Source organism: Oncorhynchus masou, chromosome 3 (assembly GCF_036934945.1).
Source record: "Oncorhynchus masou masou isolate Uvic2021 chromosome 3, UVic_Omas_1.1, whole genome shotgun sequence".
Taxonomy (NCBI): Eukaryota; Metazoa; Chordata; class Actinopteri; order Salmoniformes; family Salmonidae; genus Oncorhynchus; species Oncorhynchus masou.
In genome coordinates this window covers 28,937,350-28,959,375 of record NC_088214.1, presented here as the reverse complement: position 1 = coordinate 28,959,375, position 22,026 = coordinate 28,937,350, and the positions used below count along the sequence as shown (strand labels likewise).

Sequence of the window (22,026 nt, the reverse complement as noted above, 5' to 3'; positions counted from 1 at the left end):
AGGATAGGTCCTATTTGATTATTGGTTTGATAGATTACTTTAAATATCATAATGATATTCTACTCAATCCGTATTAAGGCAAAGGTACGAAGTTATACTTGCAGATAATATCCAGCAATACCATCGTGAGGGTAGATTTTGAACACCAGCTGTCAAACTGCCCTATCGTTAAAACATAGAAATCTAAACAATGTGGCATTAAAAGAGACTTAGCTCCATATTGTGTCCCTTTATTGTGAACACGTTCGCAATTTAGCATCTGTTAGTATTTATCCAGGAACGCATCTTCAAGTGGTTACTTTTACAATGAATGGAATTGTGGGAAATTATGAAAGAATTCACTTCTATTGTGTTATGATCACTGTCCTCTTAACCAATGTGATGTGAAACAAAGCACCACAGAGCACTGTGGTTTGAAACTCCTAAGAATTAGCCTGAAAGGTTTTCATTGGGTTGTGGTCTAGGGAGATGTTTCCTGGAGTTTTTACAAACAATAATTTGGCTTGTGATGCTCTGTAAACATTTCATTTAACAAGATGGGGCAAAAACATCCCCTGTATTCAGAGGATGGATGTGTGTGTGTGTTTGTGAGTGGAGAAGCAGCTGTTTTTCAGTTTTGTTTTTCAGCTTTAGTGATTTGACTAGTCTTTGAGTGTGTGTTTTCTCAACCGCTCAAATACATTGAATATGCTTTCTGATTACATCCTAACATTATTCAGACTGAGACATCAAAATTACTTCATCACCGTGAACAAATACTGCCATCCTTAGGTGAAAATGGGGTTCTGCATAGTCTCTCTCTCTCGCTCTCTAGACACTGAGATACTTGTAAACATATTTGAGTCATGAAAGTCTCATTTTAATGTATTATTATTAAAGATATATGTAATGTATTGCATTTGCACTGAACCTGGCCTGATCAAGTTCAGGCAAGTGAAAATTACTGTCAAGCCAACTCCCGCCTAGCCGCAAGGTGGTAGTAATTGTGCCAATCGAAATATCGAGCACTACAGAAGAAGACGTAATTTTCAAGATGGCGACGGCCTGTAGGACAGCATTTGCGGGTGTAAATGTTTTTCACTCCTCGTTTTTTGCACCTAAACAGGTATGTCGTTGAATTATTGCTAATGTTTTCGTCCATGGTGAGATGTCTGTGTTATTGTGACTTTCAATTATGGACTTAGCCTGAAAGAGAAGCAAGAGACGGTTGCTAGCATGTTAACGAAAGGCTAGCTCTCTTCCATCGCACGACAACAACTAACATTAGCGAGTTGCCTTTGCTGATTTCGATTTAATCATTCCCTAGACAATGTGTTTGTTCCCCCAAATGTGCTAAGTGACTGACTGGCTTCAATCTACTTCAGTAACTCCCCAAAGTGAAGATCCAAGTAAGCTAAATGAAAATACTTATTTTCCAGACGTTGACATCCCGTACATTTCAGGTGCTGAATGAAAGGTTAGAAGATGTATTGTCCTGATGTCGAAAATACGTCTTATACAGATGTCATGCATATTTTCCAGAAGTTTAAATCAGTTTTATTTTAATGAACGAATGTAAGGTAAAAATGTCTCTTCTAGATTTTTAAAATATGTAACTACCTAATTTACAGACATTGAAAATGTATTTTTCGGTCATGATTCTATGGCCAAATGTAAACTAATATACTAAACATTAGGAACACCTCCTCTTTCCATGACATACTAACCAGACGAACCCAGGTGAAAGCTATGAAGTGGATTTAACAAGTGACATTAAGGGATCAATCAGAGTAGAGGAAGGGAAGGAAACAGGTTAAAGGGGGATTTTTAAGCCCTGAGAAAATATACATGGATTGTGTGTGCGCGCCATGGGAAAACCAAAATATTTAAGTGCTTTTTAATGGGGTATCAATCAATCAAATGTATTTATAAAGCCCCTTTTACATCAGCCGATGTCACAAAGTACTATACAGAAACCCAGCCTAAATCCCCAAACAGCAAGCAATGCAGATGTAGAAGCACGGTGGCTAGGAAAAACTCCCTAGAAAGGCAGGAACCTTGGAAGAAACCTAGAGAGGAACCAGGCTCTGAGAGGTGGCCAGTCTTCTTCTGGCTGTGCCGGGTGGAGATAAGCGTACAGAGCCAAGATGTTCAAATGTTCATAGATGACCAGCAGGGTAAAATAATAATAATCACAGTGGTTGTAGAGGGTGCAACAGGTCAGCACCTCAGGAGTAAATGTCAGTTGGCTTTTCATAGCCAATCATTCAGAGTCGAAAACAGCAGGTCCGGGACAGGGTAGCAGGTCCGATGAACAGGTCTGGGTTCCATAGCCGCAGGCAGAACAGGGTATGGTAGGTGTCAGGTGCACCGGTTTGTCTGTCAAGAACTGCAACTCTTCTGGGTTTTACACGCTCAGTTTCCCCTGTGTATCAACAATGGTCCACCACACAACTGTGGGAAGCATTGGAGTAAATATGGGCCAGCATTCTTGTGGAATGCTTTTATGCCCCTACAAATTGAGACTGTTCTGTTGGCCAAAGTGTGCAACTCAATATTAGGAAGGTGTTCAGTGTACATTCTCAATTACACTACCGTTCAAAAGTTGGGGTCACTTAGAACTGTCCTTGTTTTTAAAATAACATCAAATTGATCAGAAATACAGTGTAGACATTAATGTTGTAAATTACTATTGTAGCTGGAAACGGCAGATTTTTTTTAATGCAATATCTACATAGGCGTACAGAGACCCATTGTCAGCAACCATCACTCCTGTGTTCCAATGGCACATTGTGTTAGCTAATCCAAGTATCATTTTAAAAGGCTAATTGATCAATTGAAAACTGGCCTTCTTTAGACGAGTTGAGTATCTGGAGTATCAGCATTTGTGAGTTCGATTACAGGCTCATAATTGCCAGAAACAAAACTTACTTCTGAAACTCGTCAGTTTATTCTGAGAAATGAAGGCTATTCCATATGAGAAATTGCTAAGAAACTGAAGATCTCATTCAACGCTGTATACTTCTCCCATCACAGAACAGCGTAAACTGTTCATAGAATAGAAAGAGGAGTGGGAGGCCCTGATGCACAACTGAGCAAGAGGACAAGTACATTAGTGTTTAGTTTTAGAAACAGACACCTCACAAGTCCTCAACTAGCAGCTTCATTAAATAGTACCCCCAAAACACCAGTCTCAACGTCAACAGTGAAGAGGCGACTCTGGGATGCTAACCTTTTTAAAATGATCAACTTGGATCAGCTAACACAACGTGCCATTGGAACACAGGAGTGATAGTTGCTGATAATGGGCCTCTACGCCTATGTAGATATTCCATTTAAAAATTAATCTGCAATAGTCATTTACAAAATGAACGTCTACACTATTTCTGATCAATCTGATGTTATTTTAATGGACAAAATGTGCTTTTCTTTCAAAAACAAGGACAGGGATTTCTAAGCGACCCCAAACTTTTGAAAGGTAGTATATATCACAATCATAATTGTTCATTCCTCTTAATAGGAATGAGCAAGCTGAAGATTGCAACAAAATATTTATTGCCCCCATCTATCACATGCACTTCAGTTACATTTTTCAAACGCTTTAAAACTGGCAGCGATGATGTTCAATATACAGAATCAACTTCAACTACAATAGTATTCTGAGTGATAGGGCTGGGAATTGCCAGGGACCTTACAATACTATATTATCACGATACTTCAGTGCCGACACAATATGTAATGTGATTCTATATTTAGGCGTATTGCGATTCGATGTTTCAAATATATTGCTCACCGTAAGTGAGGGAGAGCCATGAAGAAAACACGTTTTGATCAGTAATTGAAATAAAAGTGCTAAGAACATTGGCTCCATGTTTAAAAAGAAGATTGAGAACAAGCTGTGAAGGAGAAATACTGATGTTTTGGTGCAGGTACAGTCAACTAGCACAAAAATAATATAACGATATTGTCAAAACGGTATATATCGTCAAATAATATCCCGATATGTAACTGTTGATTTTAAAATATATTTAGATTGTTTTACTTCTTACAAATGAGTAACGGTTACAGATTTGTTTTTTCTTGCTATGGCTGTGATATGTTGTTGTTTATCTAACTTAGTTGAATGCACTGACTGTAAATCACTCTGGATAAGAGCGTTTGCTGAATGACCAAAATGTTTGGCTCTGCCCCCAAACACATTTGTTCGGTGTGGACCAGATCCAAATCTGAACGATTCATAGACGTCTAGGCTATGTTTCACAGGTTTGAACATTACGGTCCGGCACAATTTAGTACAGTAGAACATAGAAGATACTGACAAACTCCCATCCAGACATGAAACAAGTGATCAAAGACAAGACCAGAGGGGACTCCATCCTAGATCTGATCATTACAAATATGAAGAATCTCTTTAACACCCCCACTGTACTTACTCCTCTCAGATCCAGTGATCACAAATGTCTGCTGTTGTCCCCAAACACAACATCAGGAGGGAGAAGCGAGGTGCACTGGAAAAAAGGATGTCTGGTAACCCAGAACAGAAAGTACTGACTGGTCTGCCATATATGAGGTGGAGAACATTGATTGAAAGGTGGAGATGTTCGACTCCTGCCTAAAGGAGAAAATTGCCTCAAAGAAAAGGGCCTAAAGAAGAAAAGCCCTAAGGAATGGTGGGACTACATTAACAAAGAACTGGGACGAAAGAGAACATCAGTAGGGAGAATACAGGTTGTTTTTTAGGTCTTCTTTGCTGAGGCATGGACAAGCATCTCTTGCCATCTCCCCCCTGCCGATGCCTACAAGGCAGGTTGAGCTGTGCAGCAATGGCCAGATAAAGCAAGCTCTGACCAGACTCGCCCCATGTAAAGAGTGTGGGCCTGGTGTCATTCCAGCCTGGCTACCGAAAGAGCATGCAGAAGAGCTAGCCTCTGTCATCACACATATTTGTTAGAGTTGTGTTATTCTTCAATAACACAAACTCTAACAAATGTGTGTGATGACAGAGCAAGTCAGGGGGAGAAAAATGTGTTTATTCAGAGAGGACAAATCAAGATGGTGTTGGTTAAAGCCGGTGTCTGATGATTTAAAAATATTTTGTAATTCTATGAATCTTACCCAGTTGATTAATTCACCCATTCACCCAAATCTTAAATGCCCAGATAAATCTACCCTGATTGATTTGATATTGGCAAATGTTCCACATAAATATTCTGCGGTTGGTGTTTTTTGTAATGATTTAAGTGACCATTGTGCTGTTGTTGCTTTTAGAAATACTAAGGTTCCAAAGACAAACCCACGTTTTATTCGTAAGAGAAATTTGAAGTGTTTTAATGAGCAGGCTTTCTTTCTTTCATGATTTGTTTTATTTTGACTGGAGCAAGATTGAGCTTATCCCTGATGTGGAAACTGCCTGGAAATTCTTTCATGATGGTTTTTCCCAAATAGTAAACAAACATGCCCCATTCCGCAGGTTTGGGGTTAAAGTCTGCTAAATGACTTAAATGTAATGTAAATGTAAAGGGTGGATTAATCCATGGTTTTCTTCTGAGCTGTCTTGTATTATTCACGACCGTAAATCTAGCCTGGGCTAAAGCAAGGAAATCATGTTCAGATGCTGATTGGCTTATTTTTAGGCAGTTACGAAACAAGTGTTCTTTTCTTCTCAGGAAGGCCAAGTCTGAATATTTTATGTCTGTTAACCTGAATGACCCTAGAAATGTTTGGAAGGCTATTAAGTCTATGTCTGGTAACAGTAATGTTAATTAATTACCGTCATGTGTTTTGAAGGACTCTGTTGCTATATATGACAACTGCAATGCTGAATTGTTTCAATGAGCACTTTGTATCATCTGGTACAACCCTGTGTGGATGAACCAGTGAGAGTTGGTCAAACTTTGAGCTTTTTGCCATTCTCAGTGCAGGTGGTACACAAAGCCCTGAAATCCTTAGATCAGAGAAAGCCTGCAGGTCCTGATCTTTTGGATCCCTGCTTTTAAAATCTGGCATCTGATTTCAAAGCTGAACTACTTACATCTCTGTTCAATCTAACCCTGGAATGTAATGAAATTCCAAAGATCTGGACATCAGCATTTGTCCTACCACTTTTAAAAGGGGGAGATCCAACTCTTTTAAATAATTATAGGCCAATCTCAAAGCTGTCACCCCTGGTGAAAATACTTAAAACCCTTGTAAGTGAACAGCTAAAAGAGTTTTTATTTAATAACTCTATTTTATCAATGTACCAATCGAGTTTCAGGAAGAAGCATAGCACAATTACAGCAGCCATGAAGGTTTTAAATGATATCACTGAAGCCATTGACAAAAAACATCACTGTCTCACTTTTTATTGATCTCTCTAAGGCTTTTGATACAGTTGATCATGCTATACTAAGGCAGAGATTGTCGAGTGTAGGTCTTTCGGAGCATGCAGTTGCATGGTTTGCTAAGTATCTGTCTGATAGAACTCAGTGCACTCAATTTGATGGGCTTATGTCTGTTAAATTGTCTGTCTTGAATGGTGTGCCCCAAGGCTCTGTACTTGGTCCTCTCTTATTTATATAAATTATTTAGACAAAAATGTCCAAAATGCACAACTTCTTTTTTATGCTGATGGTACTGTTATTTACTGTTGTGCCTCGTCTCTCACAAAAGCTTTCCAGAACATGCAAACTGCTTTTTATACTGTTCAACATACCTTGTCAATTGAAGCTTATCCTCAATACTGAGAGAACTAAACTAATGGTGTTTTCTAATGCAGGAAATAAACCTCAAACGTTCACCTATTACTACCTGTCAGGGCAAAGAGATTTGTAACCTCATATAAATATCTTGGAATTTTGGAATTTTAATTGATGGCGGTCTCTCTTTTAAATTGCATATTCAACAACTTACAAAAGAATTGAAGCTGAAATTGGGATTTTATTTTAGGAATAATATATATATTTATTTATTTATTTTGAAGCCAGAAAGGAGGCTAATATCAGCTACTTTTATGCCTTTACTAGACTATGGGGATATTTTATATATGAATGCTTCCGCTCAGTGTTTGAGATCAATTGACACTCTGTGCCATCGTCTTGGAACACCTTACGAAATACTTTTAAACTTGAAGAACTTGTCCCGGTTGGTGTTTTTAAATCACTGATGAAGGATTTTGAGGCTGATTCCCTGACCTGTCAATGTTTTTAATTTGCTGTTTTATACTCTTGTGAATTCAATGGTTTTTACTAGATTACTTGTAGTTTTTCATGTTGTCTGTCTGTAATTTTTTGTAATGACTTGGTGCTGCCTATCTTGGCCAGGGCCGCTCTTGAAAAATATATTTTAATCTCAATGAGCCCTTCCTGGTTAAATAAATTTAAAAATATGTTATGCTGGGAGTCAGATGTTCAGTCTCCCTGTCCAAAAATACTGATTGTTAAGAACTTTAAACCGGCCGACCTCTACTCTGGACACGGGATATTCAGATGATGTAGGGCTGTTCCGAGCCATACCATTAACCAGCATCAAAGAGGATATTTCCATGGGCTTGGAGGCAAAACAGCTGGAAGAGTGGACCACATCCAACAACATGCTCCTGAATGAGAAAAAGTCTATGGAAATTCAGATGTTTTTCTAGAGCCCATCCACAACCTACACCACTGATCATAGGAGGACAGGAAGTACCAGTGGTAACAGCTAAGTATCTTGGTTTTCATCAAGCCTCTAACATCAGTGTTGATTATATATATATATATATTATTTATTTATTTATTACCCCTTTTTCTCCCCAATTTCGTGGTATCCAATTGTTTTAGTAGCTACTATCTTGTCTCATCACTACAGCTCCCGAACGGGCTCGGGAGAGACGGTTGAAAGTCATGCGTCCTCCCATACACAACCCAACCAAGACACGCTGCTTCTTAACACAGCATCATCCGACCCGGAAGCCAGCCGCACCAATGTGTCGGAGGAAACACTGTGCACCTGGCAACCTTGGTTAGCGCGCACTGCGCCCGGCCTGCCACAGGAGTCGCTGGTGCACGATGAGACAAGGATTTCCCTACCGGCCAAACCCTCCCTAACCCGGATGACGCTAGGCCAATTGTGCTTCTCCCCACGGACCTCCCGGTCGCGTCCACCAGAGTCTCTGGTGGCACAGCTGGCACTGCAGTACAGCGCCCTTAACCACTGCGCCACCCGGGGGCCCTAAAAATTATATATTTTTAAATCACCTTTTAATATTTACATTTCAATCATAAATGTCCTGTAATGTTTTCAATTCTTCATTATTCTATTTATATCACGTTATGTATTTGAAATGAGTGTTTAGCAATTAGTAGTAATGTAAATTCTGCATTTCTTCAGTTTTATCTGTGAGCAAGAATAAACTCTCAACTCAGTGCAGTACGGTGTGATACAGGACAGAGTACATTACAGTATATTGTACGGTAGTTTTATTAGAGCATAATGGAGTTAAATTCAGTAGAGTACATTAGAATAAAGTAGGGTACAATACAGTATACTATACCGGTGTTCCCTCTGGAAGAATTTCTAGCGGTGGGGGGAGGTTGCCCACCTCCTTGTTTTGGGGGCCCGTGGAGTCCCCCCCCCCCCCCCCTTAGATATTTTCTTAATCTATAATCACTGAGAAACTCAGTTCTAGTGACTTTAAAAGGACTGTCTACTCAAAATGTATGAAAATGATGCTAAAATATGTCCTCCTCCAGAGATGAGCTCGATAACATATTGGTAAAATGATTTATTTCAACATGTTGGACCATGCAAATAGTCTATGCATGGTCCATATTATCAGGCATATTATTAGTAATAAGCATTATCACCTGTAGCCCAACTGATGCAACATAGTGGCTATAAATAAATAGCCTGAAGAATGGGGTTGCCAATCTGCATTTACCCTATTGGGTTAATCATTAGCTAGATCCCAAATGTAGGCAAATATTTTTTTATCTAGTTAGCATCTACTGTACTTACAGTCACTGACGTCGTCCCCACAGTGACTGTACATTCATACTCCAACCAGAAGCCATGTATTACAGGCAGCATTCGCACTAAGCTATATGGGGAAAGCTGCCGTTTTCAAAGAGCGGGACTCTAACCCGGAAGCTTATAAGAAATTCCGGTATGCCCTCCGACGAACCATCAAACAGGCAAAGTGTCAATACAGGACTAAGATCGAATTGTACTACGCCGGCTCTGATGCTCGTCGGATGTGGCAGAGCTTTAAAACTATTAGACTACAAAGAGAAGCACAGCCGAGAGCTGCCCAGTGACACGAGCCTACCAGACGAGCTAAATAACTTCTATGCTCGCTTCGAGGCAAGTAACACTGAAACATGCATGAGAACCCCAGCAGTTCTGGATGACTGTGTGATCATGCTCTCTGCAGCCGATGTAAGAACTTTTTAAGCATAACATCCACAAGGCCGCAGGGCTGACCAACTGGCAAGTGTCTTCACTGACATTTTCAACCTCTCTCTGTCCGAGTCTGTAATACCAACATATTTTAAGCAGACCACTATAGTCCCTGTGCCCAAGAACACTAAGGTTACCTGCCTAAATGACTACCGACATGTAGCACTCGTGTCTGTAGCCATCTCTATTGCACTCCACACTGTCGTTTCACACCAAGACAAAAAGAACACCGATGTGAGAATGCTATTCATTGACTACAGCACCGCGTTCAACACCATATTGCCCTCAAAGCTCATCGCTAAGCTAAGGACCCTGGGACTAAACACTTCCATCTGCAACTGGATCCTGGACTTCCTGACGGGCGCCCCCCATGTGGTAAGGGTCGGTAACAACACATCCTCCATGCTGTTCCTCAATACAGGGGCCCCTCAGGAGTGCGTGGTCAGTCCCCTCCTGTACTCCCTGTTCACTCATGACTGCATGGCCAGGCATGACTCCAACACCATTAAGTTTGCCGACGACACAACAATGGTAGGCCTGAACACCGACAACGATGAGACAGCCTATAGGGAGATCAGAGACCTGGCCATTTGGTGCCAGGACAACAACCTCTCCCTCAATGTGATCAAGACAAAGGAGATGATTGTGGACTACAGGAAAAGGAGGACAGAGCACGCCCCCATTCTCTTCGACGGGGCTGTAGTGAAGCATGTTAAGAGCTTCAAGTTCCTTGACGCCCACATCACCAACAAACTATCATGGTCCAAGCACACCAAGACAGTCGTGAGGAGGGCACAACAAAACCTATTCCCCCTCAGGAGACTGAAAAGATATGGTATGGGTCCTCAGATCCTCAAAAGCTTCCACAGCTGCACCATCCATCGAAAGCATCCTGACTGGTTGCATCACTGCCTGGTATGGCAACTGCTCGGCCTCCGACCGCAAGGCACTATAGAGGGTAGTGCGTAAGGCCCAGTACATCACAGGGGGCCAAACTTCCTGCTTTCCAGGACCTCTATACCAGGCGGTGTCAGAGGAAGGCCCTAAAAATTGTCAGACTCCAGCCACCCTAGTCATAGACTGTTCTCTCTGCAAATGGTACTGGAGCACTAAGTCTAGGTCCAAGAGGCTTCTAAACAGCTTTCTCCCCCAAGCCATAAGACTCCTTAACAACTAATCAAATGCCTACCGAGACTATTTGCATTGCGCCTCCCCCCCTCTTTTACGCTGCTGTTACTCTCTATTATCTATGCATAGTCACTTTAATAACTCTACCTACATGTACATATTACCTCGACACCGGTGCCCCTGCACATTGACGCTGTACAGGTACCCCTGTATATAGCTTCGCTATTGTTATTTTACTGATTTAATTATTTGTTACTTTTATTTATTTTATTTTGGTATTTTTCATAACTGCATTGTTGGTTAAGGGCTTTTAAGTAAGCATTTCACTGTAAAGTCTACACCTTATATATTTGGCGCATGTGACAAGTAAAATTTGATTTGAAGAATGTTATGTCCCTAACAACATGCATAAACAGTGCCCATTTGTGTTACAGCTGGAATTCAAAATGTATTAAAATAATAATAATCACGCAATACCCCATAACGACAAAGTGAAAACATGTTTGTAGACCTTTTAGCAAATGCTTCTATTCATGACAGGTTTTGTTTACAGAGAAATTAAATGTGGACTGTTCTAGCATTTAAAGTGTGACTCCACAGAAATATAAACAAGCATTCGCTTGGGAAGAGCAGAGAATCCCCTCCTGGGTCAAGAGCTTTGCTGGCTAATATTTGTTTTGTGCATGCAACAAACTGTCAGTAGCGATTTGAGATACTTATAGAGTTTAGGTCAGAAACTTCCAAAAGTTCGCAATGTACTCGTTAGTATTTAGTTAGCGTTGTCTATAAGGCTTCCTTAGTACTTTTTGCTAGCATTCTGGTAAGTGCATTTTTTGGGGGGGCTTAGTTTGAATATTAGTACTTTTGAAATAAATACCTGCAGTCAACTTGTGCACTGGGTAATAAAGCAGATCGCGTTCATCATTTCGCCTGTTTAAATCATTTTTCTTTATGAAGTTTACTAGTTAGCCCAAAACAGAGGTTTGAGCCAGTCACTTGTGTTTGTTTACAAAGAAGCACAACAAGAAAATGTGAGGGGAGTCGCTCCTGCAGCACAATTTAAGTGAGGTGATAGTTACACTTGTATGAAATTCACTGTTTGCTAGCTATAAATCCTATAACTTAACTATCCACTATTTCCAGCTGGGTTTTGCAAACTTGCTAATGTCAGCTAAGTGTTTAATGTTTTCTTGCAAGATCAAGCTTCTTGGTAACAGCAGCCAAGATAATCCCCTCCTTAATTTAGATCCCTACTGCCTGTTATTTGTTTTGTGTGTACTGCAAACTGCATTTTGACATAGTTGCATAACCTTATGAGCTGGGTTGTGTCCTACTAGTAAATGTTTGCATGTGCTCGTTAGCATTTACCTAGCATCCGCTATAACTTCCTTAGAACTTGTTAGCATTTTGTCATCATTCTGGTAATTTACATTTATGGGGCAATATTTACATTTGGGCAAAAAATGGCACCCCTTGTGAGCACGGAAATAATATATCCCCGGATGGCACAGGCACGGTATGAAGGTGGATATCTGGTTACCGCCCAATCCTACTGTGTACTGTGCTGGCCAGATTTGTGAAACATGAATGTCTATGATAGACGTCTATGTTTGGGCTAAATCGGGGCCAGTCCAGACCAATTCTGAACTTCTATGTTTGGCCCAAATATAGGCCGGACGTTTGTGGAATTTCAAATTAAGGCCGGACCGGACCAAATCTGAACCAAATATAGATGTCTATGATTGGTTCAGATTTGGTCCAGACCGAAGCAAAATTCAAAATCCAAAGGTGCTTCAACAAAGTACTGAGTAAAGGGCCTGAATACTATCATTAAAAATATATATATAAAAAAAAATCATTGTCATTATGGGGTATTGTGTTTTGAGGGGGAAAAACTGTTTAATTAATTTTAGAATAAGGCTGTAACATAATGTGTAAAGTCAAGAGGTCTGAACACTTTCCAAAGGCACTATAGACACACTACATGACCAAAAGTATGAACATCTTATTCCAAAATCATTGGCATTAATATGTAGTTCAGGCCAATCAATTTCTTCCACACCTATCTCCACAAGCCATTTCTGTATGGACCTCTCTTTGTGCACGGGGGAATTGTCATGCTGAAACAGGAAAGGGCCTTCTTGAACCTGTTGCCACAAAGTTGAAGCACACATTTGTCTACAATGTCATTGTATGCTGTAGCGTTAAGATTTCCATTGACTGGAACTAAGGGTCCTAGCCCGAACAAGATTCCAACGTTGATGTAAAGAAATTGTGTTGTTCTGTGGTGTGTAATGAGGAGCAAACACCGCACGTGACACATTTATGAAATTGCTTATTCCAGTTATTAATAAGCATGTACCCATTTAAGAAAATGGCTGTACAAACTATTAAATCCGCATGGATTGATGACGAATTAAAAAATGTTATGGTTGAGGGATGAGGCAAAAGGAATTGGGAATAAGTCTGGCTGCACAACTGATTGGGCAAGTGTTGCAAATTTAGTAAACTTAGGCATGACATGGCAGCAACAAATGCTGACACAACACATCCAAGTATATCTGACCAAATTATGAAAGACAACCATTGTACTTTTGAATTCCGTAAAGTGTGGAAGAGGTGAAAACATTGTCAACAATGACGAGCCACCGGGGTCTGACAACATGGATGGAAAATTACTATGGATAATAGAGGACGATATTGCCACTCCTATTTGACATATTTTCAATGTAAACCTACTAGAAATGGTGTGCCCCCAGGCTTGGAGGGAAGCAAGTCATGCCGCTATCAAAGAATAGTAAATCCCCCTTTTACTGGCTCAAATAGCGACCAGCCTGTTACCAACCCTTGGTAAACTTTTGGGAAAAATATTTGACCAAATACAATGCCATTTTACATTAAACAAACTTTCAACATGATTATAGGGAAGTACATTCAACAAGCACAGCACTTACACAAATGACTAATGATTGGCTAAGAGAAATTAATAAAATGTTGTGGGGTGATGTTAGACTTCAGTGCGGCTTTTGACATTATCCATCATAGTCTGCTGCTGAACAAAACGTATGTTATGGCTTTACACCCCCTGCTATATCATGGCTACAGAGGGTGTTCTTTAATGGAAGCCTCAACATAATCCAGGTAGAATTAGGAATTCCCCAGGGCAGCTGTCTAGGCCCTTTACTTTTTCTACCTTTACTAATGACATGCCACTGGCTTTGAGTATGACTGCAACACTTAACAAAGAGCTTCAGTTAGTTTCAGAGTGGGTTGCAAGGAATAAGTTAGTCCTAAATATTTCTAAAACTAAAAGCATTGCATTTTGGACAAATCATTCACTAAACTTTAAACCCCAACTACATCTTGTAATAATGTGGAAATTGAGCAAGTTGATGTGACTAAACTGCTTGGAATAACTCTGGAATGTAAATTGTCATGGTCAAAACATATTGATACAACAGTAGCTAAGATGGGGAGAAGTCTGTCCATAAAAAAAGTGCTGTTAAGGTAGAGCAGCACTTATCAACCAAGCAGATCCGACAGGCCCTAGTTTTGTTCCACCTGGTTGAGTGTTCAAGTGCCACAAAAATGGGTTTAAGAAATTGCAATTGGCTCAGATCAGGGCAGCACAGCTTGACCTTGGATGTACACAGAAAGCTAATATTAATCATATGCATGTCAATCTCTCCTTGCTCAAAGTGGAGGAGAGTGACTTCATCACTACTTGTATTTATGAGAGGTATTGACATGTTGAATAAACCGAGCTGTCTGTTTGAACTACTGCCTCACAGTGCGGACACACATGCATACCCCACAAGACATGCCACAAGAAGTCTATTCATAGTCCCCAAGTCCAGAACAGACAACACACAGTACTACATAGAGCCATGACTACATGGAACTCTATTCCACATCAAGTTACTGATGCAAACAGTAAAATTTGATTTTAAAAACACATACAAATACACTATGGAACAGTGGGTGCTGTGAAGCAACACATAGGCATACACGATAACGTACACACAGATTTTCTACTGTAGATATGTGGTCGTGGTGGAGTAGGGGCCTGAGGGCACGCAATGTGTTGTCAAATCTCTGAATGTATTGTAATGTTTTTAAAATTGTATGAACACCTTAATTTTGCTGGACCCCAGGAGGGGTAAGTAGCTGCTGCTAAGGCAGCAGCTAATGGGGATCCCTAATAAATACAAATGAACTGCATAATGAATATGGAGGACTTTGTTCACTCATACTTGTTCACTTCATTTTACAGGGGTGCCCAGGATTTCTTGCCGGGGATGTGCTGCGATCCAAAATCCAGAAACTGGACATAACTGGTGTGTTTGGAATGGCGTGCAGGCACAAGCATCCGCTGAAATTCCTGAACCTGATGACAGGAGAGAAGTTTGTGGATGGAATGGATGCTTCAGATGTATAGTTTATGTATGACATTGGCTATGATGACTGATGTTGAACTGGGGACCTGAAAGCAATGCCGGAACCAAACATCACAACGTTTCTTCGCTATGACATTGCTATGTCAGGTATAACAATACATTAGATTATATGTATTTAATATTTAACCACCACCCCGTAGTAAGAGATTCATGAATTCATGATGTGGTTTTATGAATGGCTTGAAACTGATTGCTTCATACCTGCTTTGTAATGTTTTACACAGAAATTCAGAAAAGACCTGCTCCTACACTAAATTATTTTTCCATTTAGAAAAACAGTCCCGATCTGATGGTGGACCCCACATTTGCAGTGCCAGTCTTTCATGCCTATGCTCGTAATGCTGACTGTCAAGTAATGAAGAAAACATTTTCTTTATCATTTATTCTGTTAAACACCACTTCTTTGTAGTTGCAGACAGTTGCCCAAACAGGGTTAAGAAACAGCTAGTTGTGATCTGTCCTAGTCCCTTAATTAATCATCTTCTCCCATTGTAATTATGGCTTGTGATTTTACTTTAAATTTCAGGTCACTGATGGTACCAGGTATGTGACTGGTAGTGGGCTTGCTGACAGAGAACAGATGGAGAGGTTGTTGTTCTTGTTTTTGAAAGATCACAAAAGAGATGACACCATCTCATCGTGTTGACACCCTCACCGATGCCCTCTTACGTGGTCCGGGAGAAGCAAGGTATCAATGTGTAACAGGAAATCAGTTAAGTATTGTGATGACACATTTTTCAGGATTCTTTTAATATAATTTTGCAAAGAACATACTGATCTATTTGAAACAATCTATGAAATGTATGTTCTCCTTCATGTGTTATAGCAACGGCAATACAACTCTGTCAGCAGAAGGTCCTGAAGGAGGAAACAGGCAAAGGAGGAGTTCCAGGTTTTGCTCATAATTTTTGTTTATATGTAATGATCCTTTTCTGCTAATTCAATCAGATGAATTGGAAGCAGGGCTTCAGTAGCTGGCGACAAGGCTTTCTCCTACAGAGCTCCTCTTTATGGAATGGTTTGCCGATGTGAGAGAATCAGACTGTCTCAACCGTCAAATATAGACTGAAGACTTCTCTTCTGTCAGTCCTATGGTTGAGTGTCGTCTGGCCCATTTGTGGGAAGGTGAACAGCAAGTTACTAGCCCTCACACCCACCCATACACCTTCACTTCCTAAAACATGAAAGCCATCTGATCCTAGAGTCTTGAAGTGTTTACACCCCTTATAGCCATTATGGTCTTTACCTGGCCCTGCTGGTCATCTATGAATGTTTCCTGTTCTGATTATTCATCAGTCTGACTAGCATGCACACCATGAACTGCTTGTATTGTGCTTCTACCTCTGCATTGCTTGCCCTTTGGGGTTTTAGGCTAGGTTTCTGTAAAGCACTTTGATGCTGTTTCACAACTGCTGATGTAAAAAGGTCTTTAAAATACATTTGATTAATTTGGGGATGAAATCCTTGCTGTGGTTTCATTGACAATTCAATATTTTAGTCAAACTCCCAACATTTTCCATAAGACATGTTTGTCTACTTTGTGGGCATTGCACATGTAGAAGTCAGCACAAAACTGGCAGTGTGGTTTTATTTTGTTCGGCAATAGATTTAATTAGGCCTGTGATTATGCAGCACACGGTCGGACGTGGAAGTTTGGACCCGTAAGATAAAGGAAAACCTCAGACAAGAGGATGTTGTTCCTTACCTGGCAGGAGAGAGACGTGGAAACTCTTGCAGAGCAACATCGAGTCGCGTAAGTAGTTGCTACATCTCTGACCTAAGGTTTTATCCCATCTCTAAATAGCCCTTTCTGTCTGGCTTAGCCCTACCAGTCATGATTGACACATTTGTATACCATACTGTGTATCCTGGTCCCACAATCTACTAGATCTCCCTGTTACTTTATACTCTTATCACTGCCACCTGCCCCTTTCCACTGCATATCCCAAAGACAGAATGCCCCCCTTCTCCTGCTTAATCCATTCAACATGAAGTCTTCTGACCGGATTGAATGCTGGTCTCTACACTGCAGCAATTTTGGAAAGTCTGCAGACTAAGATGACTCACTGTCTGCTGGCAACAATCCATAGGCTGGTCCTGAAGTGCTCTTTCTATTGTGGCCTGGTCTTCAAGATTTTCATGACCATTTCTTTCAATTGTTTTTCAGATGCACAGACTATTGCTGTGCAGCTCTCCAGAAAATCCAGGTGGACATCGGAGAGAATAAAAAAGCAGATCATCTCCTACAATGGAGGGAACAAGTCACCTCAATTCCCCCTAAGACTGGAGTACATGGATGTTCTCCAGCAAGACCATCCAGTCTGGTCCCAGGTGTCCAAATGTTTGGGGGATAGTCTGCTCTGGGCCAAGCAGAGTGCAGTGATGCTGCACAAGGTCCTAAACGATATCATAACCACCATCGATAAAAGACTGTACTGTGCAGCCAACTTCATCGACCTGGCCAAGGCTTTTGACTCTGTCAATCACTGTATTTTTATCGGCAGACTCAACAGCCTTGGTTTCACTAATGACCTCCTCGCCTGGTTCACTAACTACTTCTCAGATAGAGTTCAGTGTGTCAAATCGGAGGGCCTGTTGTCCGGACCTCTGGCAGTCTATGGGGGTGCCACAGGGTTAAATTCTCGGGCCGACACTCTTCTCTGTATATATCAACGATGTCACTCTATCTGCGGTTGATTCTTTGATCCACCTCTACGCAGACGACACCATTCTGTATACATCTGGCCTTTCTTTGGACGCTGTTAACAAACCGCCAGACAATCTTCAATGCCATACACCACTCCTTCCGTGGCCTCCAACTGCTCTTAAATGCTAGTAAAACAAAATGCATGCTCTTCAACCGATCACTGCCCACACCTGCCTGCCCTACTAGCATCACTACTCTGGACGGTTCTGACTTAGGTATTTATAGTTGCCCACATATTCAGTGTCTGGCTAGACTGTGAACTCTACTTCCAGACTCCTATTAAGCATCTCCAATCCAAAATTAAATCTAGAACCGGCTTCCTATTTTGCAACAAAGCCTCGTTCATTCATGCGGCCAAACATACCCTTGTAAAACTGACTATCCTACCGATCCTTCACTTCGGCGATGTCATTTACAAAATAGCCTCCAACACTCAGCAAATTGGATGTAATCTATCACAATACCATCCGTTTTGTCACCAAAGCCCCATATACTACCCACCACTGCAACCTGTATGCTCTCGTTGGCTCGTCCTTGCTACATTTTTGTTGCCAAACCCACTGGCTCCAGGTCATCTATAAGTCTTTGCTCGGTAAAGCTCTGCCTTATCTCAGCTCACTGGTCACCACAGCAACACCCACCTGCAGCACGCGCTCCAGTAGGTATATTTCACTGGTCATCCCCAAAGCCATCACCTCCTTCCAGTTCTCTGCTGCCAATGACTGCCAATGACTGGAAGGAATTGCTGGAAGGAATTGCAAAAATCATTGAAGTTGGAGACTTATATCTTATATCTACACAGCCCATCTGTAAATAGCTCATCCCAATAGCTCATCCCCTACCTCATCCCAATATATTTTTTTATTTTTCTGCTCTTTTGCACACCAGTATAGTATTTCTACTTGCACATCCTCATCTGCACATATCACTCCAGTGTAAATTGTAATTACTTTGCCGCTATTGGCTTATTTATTGCCTTACATCCTTACTTCATTTGCACACACTATATACATTTTTTTCTGTTGTGTTTTGACTGTTTGTTTATCCCATGTGTAACTCTGTGTTTTTGTTGCACTGCTTTGCTTTATCTTGGCCAGGTCACAGTTGTAAATGAGAACTTGTTCTCAACTGGCCTATCTGGTTAAATAACGGTGAAAAAATAAATAAAAAATGTGCCTTAGGGCAGCTAAGGACAGGCACCTTATACAGGCAGACCTACACAATGTAGGTTCGGTCAGCACATATGTATAGGAGCACAGTGATTCAGAAGATGAAAGTGGTTGAGGTGTGTGTGTGTTATATAGGGACAAACTATACACTGAGTATTCAAACCATTAAAAATACCTTACTAATATTGAGTTGCTGGATGTCATTTGGTTGGTGTACCATTCTTGATACACACAGGAAACTGTTGAGCGTGAAAAACCAAACAGCATTGCAGTTCTTGACACAAACCGGTGTGCCTGACACCTACTACGATACTCCATTCAAAGGCACTTAAATATTTTGTCTTCACCCTCTGAATGTGTTTGATCATTTTTCTTCCTTGTTGTAAAGCCATTTTGTTCTTCCCTGGCAACTCATGTCTGAGAATGTTAATTCCCACTAAAGAAGGTGATACTGATAACTTGCTGTCTCTCCAGGAACTCCCCTTTGCCCCCATAATGGATGATGATATGCAAGAATGAATTGGTATCCATGTTTGAGTAAGTACCTGAAGGTTTTTAGTTATGTTGTTAAATGACAGCAACCGTAGAATGTAATGGAAAAAGGATCAGATATGAAGATGGATTTTTGTCTATTGTAATGCCTATTGTATCTAAGAATCAGTATTTACTAAATGCACTCCTGATGATAGACTGACTATGTTAAGTAAAATGTATTTTTATTATCCCATATGGTGGTACAAGGAGGGAGTGTAATAGAAATGTTTAATGTGTTCTGTCTCTGCAAATCTGTGACTACATGTAACGTGTTTCTTGTTTGGTTAGGATGTTCTGTGACTGCTCTCAGGGAGGACTGATAGTAGAACAGAAAGAAGGGAACACAGTTTCTAGGCGTTGGGCCAAAGTAACGATATGTGCAAGGTCACGATCAGCTTATTGCACGCTGAGAGCAGCAACGCCTAGTTTGTGCATGAGTATAAAGAGTGCTGAAGGGAAAACATCCCTTCAGAGCTTCCGACAGACTTGTATAAGCTTCCGACAGACTTAAGTCTGTAACCTCTCCGGCCGTGATGATAAAGATATGTTAATTTAACTTGTCCTTAGTGGTTTTTTCTACGACAGTAGTTACCCATGCTTCTCCAGGCATACATCAACACTGAACATGGCATCACCGGGCTTACCCCATTCTTTGTAACGTGTGGCAGGCATGCCTGTCTTCCTGTTGAGGTTTTAGGTGTAGAGGCCCTGATGCTGCGGATGGACCTAGATGGATGGGTGAGGCACCATCATGACTAGCTACGATGGGCCTACAGTCCGGTTGAGACAAGGACCCGATATCAGCAGGAGCAAGAGAAACAGCGGTACGACAAGCAGGCAAAGGACCTTCCATTGATGGTTGATGAACGGGTGCTCCTGCAAAACTTACGATGATGTGATCAGGATAAATTAATACCCCGATGGCAACCGCGGCCGTTTGTCATTCTAGGACACCTTCGGCCTGCACTGCCAGTCCTTCGTGTCCGACCAGAGGGAGGGGGAACAATACAGACAATTCATTGGATCCATGTGCGGCTTGCCCCTAACCATCCTTCAAACTTCGCCCAGATGTATAGCACTTTGTGACATCGGCTGATGTAAAAAGTGATTGGTTGGCTGGGGAGTTACTTCAATGTTCAGCTGAGCCAGGCACCTAAGCCAGACGGGCAGAACTACACATGGTACCCAGTCAGACTCCCTGCCATTCCCCCGGCCAGAGAAGATCCCGCTGCACCCCCAAGGGTACAGGTCCAACAGAGAGAACCGAGGGCCCCTACTTAGGTACTGGGCTCCGTTGGTTAGTTCAGGATAGTCGGGACGACTACAGAGAAAGTGTGTTGGGGTGGGGGGGTAGGGGCTGGTGTGATCAGACGCACCTGCAGGAAGTTAGCTAATCAGACAGGTAGCTGGGGATTGGCTGTCATTTCCTTTAAAGCCCTGTGTTTTGTGGTGTTTGCTGCTTGGAGTTGAGTGGAGAATGTCTCTGAGGTGGGATTGGGCCCTTATGCAAGTGTCCATGTCTTAGGTGTTTGCTGTGATCACACTGGACCAGTGTCTGCAGGACAAAGTCTTAGTGGCGAATTCAAGTGAGGAAGTGGGCGGCTGCCCTGACAACAAACTGGGCTGTGGGGAGCAGACGACCAAGAGAGGCATTGGTACAATGCACATCTAGGAGCTTTAGCCTCTTCCTGTGTTCACCTTACACTACTCTTTCTCTCTGGGCCATTTTTCCATACTACTGGAAGCCACTATTGTCGGCAGGTTTCCCTGCCGTCTGTCTCCCTCTCGTTCAGCATCGGAGATGGGGCCATCGGTGATATAGGCAAGCCAGAGACTCAGACCATGTGCACTCCAGGACAGTCTGGTTATCACCAGACATGTTAATATTTCAATTTTTGTGGGGATCTGATTCTGCCACCCACTGTCTTTTCCCCTCCCTATTTTGTCTCATAGCAGTAGAAAGTCATTTTAGAGGGGTTGGCAGAGTAGAGCAGGGCCAAGGGTGGGTCCCATATTGTGTGCCGCACCAGAGTGAGATTGTTGTGCCTTTCACCATATTGTTTGCAGTGCCATATCAGAGTAATTCGCAGTGTGTCACTTTTGCATGCCTGATATTTACCTGAGGGAGTAAGGGGAGGGTCTATTTTGTGGACACCGTCTGGGAAATCGTACAGTCTGCTGTGGGGAAACGGGGTCCAATCCATTTTAACCAATCCATTTTAACCCATGAATTGAAACTAAAACTTACCTTGAGCATACTTACCTGTCCTGGTCTTCTGTGTTGGGGTTGTGTGCTGGAGAACATTAAATCCTTTGTTGGGTGCAGTTAAAAGGAATTCGCACTAACCTGTTACATGTGTCTGTGTGGAGTCTAGAGTTGCTAGGGCAACTGGACCTACCTGCTCAGAGAAGATAGGGAGGAACAGATGGACCAGAATGGAGAGGAGAAAAAACGAAAGGAAATCAAGCTGCAGTGGCATCTGTCCAGATAACTCATCCAAAGGGTTTTGACTTCTCAAACACAGCAAAAAGCAAACACAATATTAATTTATCTACTTACTTAGATAACTAGCAAGTTGAACTTAGAGGTTGCCCTAATGCAGAATTCTTAGTTTTTTCACGCAGGAAAGAAATATTA

The 22,026-nt window shown here is 41.5% G+C and overlaps 1 long non-coding RNA gene across 5 annotated transcripts; it reads left to right on the top strand.

Annotated features, from left to right (window-relative positions):
* Positions 1-1,021: 1,021 nt before the first annotated feature.
* Positions 1,022-19,039, top strand: LOC135514125 (uncharacterized). Of its 5 annotated transcripts, none has more exons than XR_010451639.1 (6): positions 1,022-1,105; positions 14,795-15,065; positions 15,250-15,330; positions 15,505-15,690; positions 15,805-16,731; positions 17,146-19,039. It is a non-coding gene; the product is annotated as an uncharacterized LOC135514125 (long non-coding RNA). The 5 variants fall into 5 exon arrangements; XR_010451640.1 differs by having other exon boundaries at positions 15,505-16,103; positions 16,611-16,731; XR_010451641.1 differs by having other exon boundaries at positions 15,505-16,103; positions 16,585-16,731.
* Positions 19,040-22,026: the final 2,987 nt, after the last annotated feature.